The sequence below is a fragment of the Vicugna pacos genome, chromosome 1 (genome assembly GCF_048564905.1).
Source record: "Vicugna pacos chromosome 1, VicPac4, whole genome shotgun sequence".
Classification (NCBI taxonomy): Eukaryota; Metazoa; Chordata; class Mammalia; order Artiodactyla; family Camelidae; genus Vicugna; species Vicugna pacos.
In genome coordinates, this window is record NC_132987.1 from 74,459,149 (window position 1) to 74,470,669 (window position 11,521).

General features: G+C 43.7%; 1 protein-coding gene across 14 annotated transcripts in view; it reads right to left on the reverse strand.

Moving 5' to 3' along the window:
• The window catches only part of PHLDB2 (pleckstrin homology like domain family B member 2), a 98,719-nt gene extending 88,545 nt beyond the window's left edge, over positions 1–10,174 (reverse strand). For 11 of the 14 annotated variants that reach the window (XM_072965434.1, XM_072965426.1, XM_072965440.1 and 8 more), the window contains exon 1: positions 9,625–9,709. The gene's annotated coding sequence lies outside the window, so the exon portion shown is untranslated. Of the gene's footprint in view, positions 1–9,624; positions 9,710–9,982 lie in introns of those variants that run through there. The other 3 variants (XM_072965450.1, XM_072965446.1, XM_072965441.1) reach the window with 1 other exon arrangement.
• Between the last annotated feature and the right edge of the window lie 1,347 nt (positions 10,175–11,521).

Here is an 11,521-nt window from a genome sequence, read left to right on the forward strand (position 1 = left end):
TAATCCCAACATGAAAACATGATGAGGTGGGAGGGGCGCTAATGAGAAGCTTCAGGAACAACCACTCCCTTCTCCAGCAATATTCTGATTTCAGACATCCAAAAGCTGCCTGTTCTCCCCACCCTCCGTTATCCAAACACCATCCTCAGTTAAACTCCCCATCCTGTCAATCTCCCTTTGCAAACACACCCTCCTTTTCCAGAAATACTTCCTTTCATCACTAAACCCTCCTCAGCCTCCTGAATCTCTGCAAAGAAGCCACACCTCTCCACACAACCCCATGCCCACTGGTAAACACCTCCTCCCAGCAAATATTCCCAGATCCTCTCTCCTTCAAATGTCACCTCCCATGCAGTTTCTGCAAGCACCCCTACGCCTGGACCTTCCCACTGTCTCAATGTCCATTTCCATAGAACTTTCTCGTCTCCCACTCATGCAACCCGGCTTCCTAAACTCTGCTCCTTTAAACTCTTCCTCCACATTCAAGATTTTATATCAATGCAGAGAAGAAAAGACAAACGAAAATAAAATTCTGTTAGTAGACACAGTGCCCTTACTGTTTTTTTTTCTTTTTTGCAAATAAACATAGTGGCAAATAGATTGCCATTCTTTGCTCGTTGTATCATGTTCTTTGTCATTTAAAGATCTACATGTTTGAATAAAATAATTATTATCCACTAGATACACGTAGATGGGTTGATGATTTCCAAGGAGGGCATTTTTATCATTCAAAAAGATCCAAAAAAGCAGTTCTGCAAGAATAAGTCCATTTTAATGGAAGAATTAGGATGTTTTATTTTGCAGACGGAGCCTATGATATCAGTAAATCTTACTGTGTAGACACACACACACAGTCGCAGACACACACAGTCTACCTGCCCACAGCAGACTAAAAAGCATAAAGGCTTTGTGACTGCCAGAAGAGACTTTTCACAACCCAAGCAAGCTGAGGCATCCTCAGAATTTGCCAGGTGTCAGGGTGATGCTCGGCAGGGCTGGGGAGAAAGGGAGGGCCACTGGAATGCTGATATGTGTCTCAGAACGCTGACTGCACTTTCTTTCTTGGTTTTCTTTTTTTTTTTTTTTTGCTCTTTAATTTTTACTTGATTGTGTTCTGAAAACATCTAAAAGAAGAGGTAAGGGAGATCATGAAGGAAAGAACCAAAGTATCAGACAATGGCACAGGGAGGCAAGAGGACAGAAGGGAGTGGGCAGTGATGGGAGGGGGATGTGGTAATGAGAACATTTAATGCAGATGGTGGAAGAAAGGAAAATAAGTTGAAAAAAAAAAAAAAGGTTCAGCTCCTTCTTATCACAGTAAAGGAGTCTAACTCCACGCTACCATTCCCTGTCACCTCTAGCCCCCTGAGGTCTAAGCTCCATCAAAAAAAAAAGAATTCCACATGGTACCCAGTGGTTCCTAAAGGTAATCGCAGTCAATAGCAATTCCCCTACTTCAAATGAGGATCTTTATCTCCTGTGATCAGAGGCTCTTTTTAAATAAGTCTAGATTGTTTTATCTTAGGAATTCTTAAGAATCTTAGAGGACTCTTAGTGAGGAGGGTAAAGCATCAAGTACAGGGATTTTAAACACATTAGTGATAGCCCCTTGAATAAGACTTTTCCACATGAACTTTAAAATATTCTTTAGACTATCCAAGGAATTTGGCTGCGTGTTTCCTGTGATAACTCTCTTCAGCCAGTGAGGAAGGCAGGGGAGGAAAGACAGAAAGCAGGAGCAACCTCAAAACACATCTGTGTTATTCCAATTCCTTTCCCATGTGCAGAACTCCGGACTTTTACCTAAATATTCAAGATGTGACTTTTACCAACTGGACTCACAGTTGTGTTTATATCATTATTAAAGAAGCTTTAGCAATATTTAAAGAAGACACAATATTAATTTAATAAGCACAATGATGTGGTAGGAAAGTTCTCAGATTTAAAGCACGCTGTCTCCGATGACAGAAAACAGAAGGAACAGGGGAATATATTAAACAGCATGATGGAGATGCTATCACTAAAACCTAAAATATGAGAAAGTCTACAGAAAAATAAAAAATAACCAATGTCTTTAACCAGGAAATGGTAAGGAAAAAACAAACCAAAACAAGAGAGGGAACTGTTCTAGATTAAAAGAGACTCGGGAGACACACCAGTTAAATGCCATGTGTAGACCTTGTCTGAATCCTGTTTTAAACAATCCAACTATTGAACAAAAATTTTATGTGACAGAGAATCTGAACACTGAGTGGAAAAAAGATCTTTTAATTACCACTATTTTTAGGTGTGATGATACTGCTATACTTTTTAAAAGTCCTAAGCTCTTAGGTTTACATTTTAAATTATTTTTGAATAAAATACTACAGGATCTGGAATTTGCTTTGTAACCATCTATGCTGGGGGAGGGGGATAATATAGTCTACAGATGAAACAAGATTAGCGTGTGTGTTGAAACTGAATGTTGGGTACAGGGGCTTTCACTGTATTATTCTTCTAATTTTTGTGTGTTTAAAATTTTCCATAATAAAATATTTGAAAAGTAAAAGATGTGTATGCATCCTGAAAATCAATATGAATAAAAATATATTAATAAGTATTGGCAAAAATTACAGTGAAGGATGCGTTCTTTACAAAGAACACTTTACAAAGGAAGATGTGTTCATACCAGTGGCTTCTAGGTGATTTTTTTTAAAGTATAAAATACTAACTCTCTATCATGTTGAATTAAGCTCCTAAAAGCCGATTTTTTTTAAGTACCTTGGAGAAGTTTGAAAGAAAATGCACTGTCCAGATTACAAGTATCAGACCATTATATTTAGGATATTTGCAAGATAATGGTAGGTGGGGTTACTAAGTTTCACCACTACATGTGCCCAAATAAAAACCACCTCTTCAGAAAGTTGAAAAATAAACACAAAACCAGCCAAACCTGCCATATATTAAAGAATTGCAGCCTCAAAAAACATTAATACACACACATACCTTAACATATTTATGCTAAGAGAGAGACTGATATACCTCATAGATTCTTAAATTATGTGATGGCTTCTCTGAAAGTGGCAGAGTTCTTTAGGCAGGAAATCAAACCTGTATTTTCAGGGTTCCTTATTGAATCCTGAGAGTCTCAGTCCAAGATAAAAGTTATTAAAATTTTCCCAAATAAAGCAAATGTTTATAGATGTTTCCTGGCCTTTGGCATAATTCATCCCCGGGTTTAGGTGATTCTGACTGTAGACCTTGAAGAATCCTCCTCTGTTATCTGATCACCACAGTGAAGACAAAGCCGAGAAGCAGAGAGGCACGGAATAACTAAGCTGGAGGTCCTGAGTGTCTGTGTACACCTGTACTTCAGATCCACTTCCTGAAGCAGGAAAAAGCATCCTTTAAAAATAGTCAATTTTATGCAAGGAAAATATTGACTCTGGGATCACATGGGGATAAAGATGCTCTCTCTTGACCCTGAAACCATCACGATGGGCTGAAATTGGAAGCTGAGAGCCTCTGGGAGCAAACTCTGATCTTCACACCATCTTGTCCCCACTCCATGCTACTGATCAAAATACACTCTCTTAAGAGTCATCTTCTATTTTTCCACAGTAATATTTACCAAATCCAAACACGCTGTGTTCCCTACTCCCTTCCCTAATTTCTATAAACTGGGAAGAGTCAGGGCATAGTAGCCTCAGGAGAGATCGAACAAACACAAGTTGACCCCATCACCCACGGTCACAGTGCTTTTCCCCTTTAATTCAAAAGCAGAGCGGATGGGTTTTTTAAATACTATAAAATAAACAAAATAATGACACCATCTCTCCATCACTTAACTGTTGACTGTGCAAAGTGGGTGTTAGAAGACATTTAAGTTTTCCCTTTCCTGCTACCTACCTTTTAACCATTTCTTTTGCTTGGAAGGAAAAGGCAGAAGGACGTGAACCAGCAGAGATCAATAAGCAACTGACTAAATTAACTTTAATCAATGCTGTTTTCTGTATCTAGCCAAAAGACCCAATAAAGGAAATGGTTACATTAGGATGTTATTTTTATTGTAATGGCTAATCTAGTGCAAAGAATACTGGACAGACTGCCAGGAACATGAGTCAGGAGACCCGTCCCTAGTCCCGATTCTGCCAAAATAACCAACAGAAGCAAGAGCCGGAGCAAGACACTTGGCCTGTGCTCACCCTGTTTTAGCAGAGGTTTCCTCATGTTTAACATGGTGAAGGTGAACTAGATGTTCTTTCGGCTCCAACTTTCTAGACTCCCAGAGATGCAGGTTAAATAACATAGGAGTGCCAGCTAACCAAAGCAGGAAATGGAAATGACCACAGAACAGAAACATGTTTTAGTGATAAGGTAGCAGCTACCTAATTGGGAAAAGATTGCACAGGCGCTGTTGCTCATGACATTCCAAGGGCATGGTAAATTATTTCAGCACAACACAGTGAGAAAAAGGCCTGCTCAGGGCTATGTTAATGTAATATAATATGGGTATTTCATTCAGCATGATGTATAAGAAATATTTTGCCTACATTCCCATGGCTTGCAATTTCCTTAATAAATCTTAGGCTGTTTTTGAAAACCTACTTCTGCAATGATGTAAGCAGTGTGGCAGCCAGACCTCACTTCCCAGTCCCCTCTGAATATCTCTTGCCCAAGAAGCACTACTCAGGCTGCGTCTGACCTGGTCAAAAGCTTGCAGAAGCTGGCCTTCCAGTGCTTTTACCTGCCCTTGTTTTAGCAATACAGTGGTCAAGAAGCAAATCTAGGAGAAATCTTATCACCTTCAGCGTTTTTGCTCTTCTATATGCTAATTGCATAAGCTTATTGCCATCTGGAGAGGTCACATGCTGCATGCAAACAAAATAAAATATGATGATTAACACCGATTTCCACTGAACTCTAGATTCAGCAGCAAATCTTAGAAAAGACTGACCTTGCTTGAGGTCATAATATTAAATATTGGCATGAACAAACTTTTTCTTCCCCCTTAATATATTAAGTAAGGAAAAGAAGTTCATCTAATAAATCAACCTACCCACACGAAGCAAAACAAGTATCTCTTGTTAAAAAAACTCTAAAATGTCTCCATATAACCTGCCTATTACTCTGTATCTTTTTTATCTGCTTATTTGTATGGCCAGCTTCTCCAGCCCCTAGCCTTCCCACTGAATCTCAATAAAATGATTTTTATACTTGGGTTTCTTCTATTGACCACTCGCTGCTATAGGTAACAATTTTGCCTTTAAAGCAGATTCAGCACAAAGCTTCTTTTCAACGTCTAAGAAACATTCCTAAAGATCATGAAAACTGTGCAAATTAACCTTCTAGAAGATTTGAGTTCCTGGGTGGCAGAGACAAGCTCTGCCTTAGTAAATGTTTATTTTGAAAGGATTGGAAACCTGAACTGTCCGTTTTGGTTTCACTCACTTTCAAAAGTCGAGTCACATTCATCAAATGCCAATAAGTATTTCTAGCCAACAGTTATATTAAAAAGAAAAAAAAATCAACTCTTTATCTCTCCCATCCTCTGATAAATAAGAATGACTAGATGAAAGGTGAAAATGAAAAGGGTATTTATACCCCTTTATTGTAGCACCTGCAGAGAGCAGACCCCTTAAAAAAGTCATCACTTCTGAATCATTTCTAAATATACTGCTATGTACTTGGCTTTGAGGTGCAACAATTGGCCAGTTGTCAAAATGATAAGAACCTACCACACTGAGGTTCAGAGCTCTTCCAAGAAAGGCACACTAAAAAAATTTTTCTATATTGCCAGAACCTCCCAGATTTGAGGGTTATAACTACCATGGCAGGACCACTTAACATACAAGACTAGAATCCCTAATCACTGACCTATTGGCTAATCATAGTAATGTAAATGTGAGAGTGGTTAAATGTGCACAACTTTTCTGCGCAACAAAAATTCACTGAGATCACTCCTTTCCATAACCAGAGCCATTCACAAATACCATGCTTTAAAAACTCTCCTAGGAAATGAACAAAAACTTTCTATTACTATCATTCTCTTCCCTATTGAGTAAACAGATGGAATGGTAGAGACTGGGGGTGGAGGGAGGAGATAAAGTGCAATGAAACAGGACTTTGGAGGTCTGGTTTGCAGGTTCTCACCAGCCAAGTGAGTGGATGCAGGTAAGAGGACTTTTGAGATTCTTTTTACCCCCTTTATTATTTTGCTCTAGTCCCTCAAAGAGCCGATTCTTAACCAAAGTTCTGTGCAAATATCGCATTCACCTTAGATAGCCACTCATCAGCTTATGAATTTCCCCCACAACTGTCCTAAAGCATGCTCATTTTCTTATATGACAGGTGTCTTTTTTAACTCTGTACTTAGGAGGCCTCTCTCATCCTCCCTTCTGGCCTATCCATTCATGCCCTCTACTCTTAACCCACAAGGCAAGGAGGGACAAAAAAAATCTCAAATGTTCTGTTTTGTACCTGGATTCAAAAGCAGCATCTGCTATGTCTGTGGAACCATCTGTTGCCCACTTTGCCACGGGAAGGATGGTGCAGGCATCAGAAGTGGAGTGTCTCAGGTCACACAATAGAATTGTGCCTTTCTTGGAGCTGACACACCCAGGCATATGTTCCACAGTCACCATAGTTAATGCTACCCTTCCCCCATCAGAGTCTATTTAATTCTTCATGGAGAATGCTACCTCTAAATTCTCACAAAAGTTCAGGTCCTTTTTCTAAAAAAAAAAATTACATTTGCCCAAAAATCAGTTTCTAAATTCTCTAATCTTGGGTTGTTCCTATAACTAACGTCTATCACTCACTTGAGACCTTACCAGTCACTAACCTCTGGGCATCTCAGTTTTTGTATTTATAAAATGAAAAGATTGAACTCAGTGATTTCTGAGGCTCCCTTGCACTGTAACATTCCAAAATTCCAAAATTTTAAGCCAACTCAAAGTCAGTGAACACAAGTTCCTTCACATCTATGGTTATATTAAGACTTTTACTGCCAAGGGCAAAAGAATCTGCTGCAGACAAAAAGGTCTCTTTGTGTTGAGGAACAGTCAGTTTCTTGAGGATCCAAATTAAATTAAGATCGCTAATCTTGTTAACATATGCCCTCAAGGTGCTACTCTAGTGAAGAGTCTGGGGCTGGGTAATTCAGTTTGAGTGGCCTGCGCATTGTAGGATATTACATAGTATCTGAGGCCTCTACTCACTAGATGCCAGCCCAGCTGGCAATTGGGGTTGCCCCTAACTTCCAGTTTGGACAACCAAAAATGTCTCTAGACTTTGGTCAGTAACCCCTGGGGAGCGAATTCTCCCTGACCCCACCTGCCTCCATTTAGAACCACTGCTGTTAATGTGTACCAGGGCTTCAAAATAAAGCACATCACTTGAAAGTTGTTTTGTTTCAAAGAGATGACATTTACACAGTTAATAAGTAAAGTACACCAAGGCCTAACAGACAGTCAGATTTATAAAACACGTATTCCACTTGGAAGATGTACAAAACCACTGTCTTTCCAAGTTATTCATAGAACCACCTTCCTGCTAAGGGTTGAGAATTAGCATGCAAAGTTATAACCTCAACTGCTCTTTAAAAGTATTTAAAAGGAATCCCGTTTTTCACAGGAACTCCTCTAGTGCACTCCAGAATCAACCACTGCATACAGACCTCAAAATGGGGCTTTGAAGAAAATAATGAAACCGAGTGGTGGGTTTAATCACTTCAGCTCTTTTTTCCCTCTCTTGTGCAAAAGCCAGTAAATAAAATGATTATGAAAAGGTTGCTAAAGCGTTCCAGCTTTGGCCCAGGGTTCTTTAAGATAGGAGTTAGCAAGCTCTGAGCCTAATTTCCCAAGTATCTTTTCCTCCCCCACTTCAAACAGGGATCCAAGAGACAAACCCTAAAGTCAGTCCTCAGCCCAAAAGAAAAGCAGCTGCCAGCTGCATGAAACAGACAGAAGCTTGCAAACTGACTGAAATGATGACTGCTCCTAACCAAACATCTCATTTTTCCATTTGTGAGAAAGGCTGGGATTTGCAAACCTCTGGGTCTCCGGAGGTGAAGGCTACAGTAGTCAACTAAGCAAAAACTCAACTCCGCCTCAATTTTAAAGGAAACGCCAGTTATAAATGTGTTGGGGACTTTACAGAGTTTCTTAAGCACATATGTTTAAAATTCCACATTAAATATGCAACACAAAAACAGCTTTAAAAATGTTTTTAAATAACTTAAGTCCAGGATGTGAAAGGGGAATCATGAATAGACACAACTGTTACCTTTCAAAGAACCTTAGCTCTTTATTCAAACAAATATTTACACAATTGAGGCCAATGGTACCAGGGATGTAGCCATTCTGTTAAAATCGCGGGCAACTCTAAAGGTTTATTTATCCCAAATCCAACTACTCTGTTGCTATCCTACCGAGAACCAAGAATTCAAGTGCTCTCGGGGCAAAAGTTTAACCCTCTGAAACTGTGAACTTCATTTAGACCTCTCCCAGCTGAATTCAGATAAGTTAGAATCTCAAAGACACATCTCAAACGCCTAAATTAAACCAAACTAGGAAGCTTAAAGTTACACGTCCAATACTAGAAAATAAATTATCTGTAATTAATACGTTCATAACGATGAAGGGACATGCGGCTGACACATATTTACACTAAAAGCACATTTTTATGCCTCATCTCCGAGTTCCACTCCCAGCAGCGTCTGGCTGTGACTAGCTGCGCATTCTAGAACTCCTGAGGGCTACTTCAGAGCAGCAGAAGGAAGACTTCTAGGGATGCGGGCAGGGCCAGGCGAGAGGATTTCCAGCCCAGGGCATGTCTACCAACATAAAAGGCTGCGGGCGCAGTTCCCTCTTTTACATAAGAAAAGTAGATGGGGCGCAGGTTAGACTTTCGAAGCTCTTTCAAACAGGAAACCCCAACCCTGGAAGGGACAGCCGGTCAGCTTCTTAATTTCCTGGCAGTGGCGGGAGTTAGCCAGGTCCTCGGCGCTTTAATAAGTGATGACTGCTAGAGCTAAGTTATTCAGTGCACCAGCAAACGTTTCAGTTACGCCTCAGCCGTGCCGGGCGCGGGTGAAACGGGGGTTCAAAAACATTCCCCACTTCCAGCCGCTATCTCTTGGGGTTCCGAGACCGCCATGCCGTAAATTTGAGGGGGATCCAAGCCAAACTGGAATGCGAGGTTCTGGGCGGTTCAAAACTCGAGAGCCCCACTCTTGAAACAAAGTGGACCAGAAGCGCAGCTAGCTAGATATTTGGGGCGGGGGGGGGGTCGTCCTTGAATTCCGCGCCCACACCCTCCAGCAACCGAACTTCTTCCTCCGCCCACGGCGACAAAGCAGCTCTATCCCGAAGACCCCGATCCCTCTCTCCTTGGGAATTCCAGACTTCCAGGCAAAAGTTGCCTCCGGTCCCCCCAAATTCCGCCTGTTTCCTAGAATCGTTCTGTGAGCTTCTCTTCTACCCCGACACGCCCTCCCCAGGATCTTTCAACCGAGGTCCACCCATTCCGGGGGTTCGGGGCCCCCCAAAGCAGCGCAGCCCAGGCTCTGCTCTCCCAGTCCTGGCTTTTGTCCCTGCAAGCTTGCATGAGAAGCAAAGAAACTGCGCCCCGGCACCCACTCACCGCCTCATCTTTCCTCGGAGCCGCCGCTCTCCACGGGCCCCGCCGCCCGTCGCCTGGCCCTTGCCCCCGCCTCCCTGCCTCCCTGCCTCCCTCCCTCCCTCCCTCCGGCCCCGGGCCCCGGCCCCCGGCCCCGCCGCAGCTCCAGCCGCAGCCGCCCGCGACTCCGGACTCGCGGTGTGCAGTCAGCGCGCCCCTCCCGGCCCGGGCGGCCACTGCCTCCTCTCCGCCCCCAACCCTCCGCCGCGCAAACGGGCGGCGACCAACTCGGCGGCGGGGGAGGCAGCGCCCCGGGGAGCGGCTGGGCTGCGCGGCTCCGGCGCGGCCCCCTCCGCCGCGCCGCCCGCCGCCCCCTCCTCACCTGGCGCGTCCGCGCGGCCAGGTCCCAGCGGCCGGGGAGGCGGGGCGCGCTGCGGGCGCCGAGCCGCCGTGTGCGGCCCCCCTCGGGCCGCGGTGGTGGGCTCCGCGCGGCTCGGCCCCGTGCCCCGGCCCCCTTCGTAACCACCGCGGCGGGCTCCGAGGGACTCGGAGCCGTGACGTCGGAGAAGCTCCCGGGCAGTCTGCAGTTGGGGCTGTTACTGCTGCCGGGGGGTCCTGGCCAGTCGGCCCATTACGGGCCCCAGTTTCTCCCAGCCGCGTTTCCAGCCGCGCAGTAGACTTCTGTGGCAGGCTTTCTTAATGCGCTGGAAGGAGGGCGGGAGGGTCCACGTCCTCAGGCGACGATTTCCTCACCCGACGGTGAAGTTTCTGCTGGGAAACTCCAGGTGACCGCACCTCCTCCCAACAGTTCGCCCGCGGGCAGGTGCCTGATGCGTCAGAAAAGCAGTTATGCAAAATCGTTGGAGAACAGCCTGGGCTGAGGATTTTAAACCAACTTCTACTGATTTCCTTTCAGTTATTTCTCTTCAAAGTTTTTTTATTTCCAACGTGTTTTAATCAGTTGCTGCAGCCAATGAAAACAATGCAGATGGAACGGTGGCCGCTTTCGCGGAAGGCGACCAACTGGACCTAGGGCGACCTCAGTCCCCCTCCGCACGCGGGCGTGTGACCCTCTGCCAAATCCTGAGCGACACTCTAGGCTTACAAAGGTGAAGGTCATGGCCCTCGAGGAACTCAAAACTGCAAGAAAGAGCACAATGAAGTGCAAACTAACTTGTGATCAGCAATGACAAAGTATGGCTTTGGGTAGGTGGTTTTAGTTCTCAAGAACAATTTCATCTACTGTGTAGTAACAATGATACTGATGTTGCAGGATTGTTAATAAGCTTCCAGATAATGTATGCCAAGTGCCTGATACCAAGAGTGACACTCAGTAGGCACTCAACAAATAGTTATTTGTTTATTAATTGCACTTATTTAATGCACTTTTCTTTTGTACAAGTAAAAATCTGACTTCAAATGTAAGGGAGTGATTCACCTATGAACTGCTTGGTGTTTTACAGAAGTTTTTTTTTTCCTGTCTTGGCTCTTCTCCGCAGGAACATACAGGAATCAGTCCACCACTTAAATACTCCAGCAGTTCTCTCTTACCTCCCACTTCATGAGTTTCCCCCTAATTATTGAGTCATCCCATCACCATGAAATCATGTCCTTTCTCCCACCTTAAAAACAAAAAACTCTCTTGAAGCCGCTTCCCTCTCCAGCCACTTGCCCTGTTTTCCTGCTCAGCCACAGCAAAACTCCTTCAAAGAGTTGTTAAGAAAAGCTGTCTCCAAGTGTTCTCTTCCCATTTATTCCAAACAGGCTTTTGCTTCTGCTCTGTCCCCTAGAACTTCTCCTGTCAAGGTCAAACTACTAGATTAAAAGTTTTCTCAGAGCTCATCTCACTTGAACCATCAGCAGAAATGAACTCTTTCTCCTCCTGGAAACGATTTTAGCTGGACTTCCACACCGTTTTCAT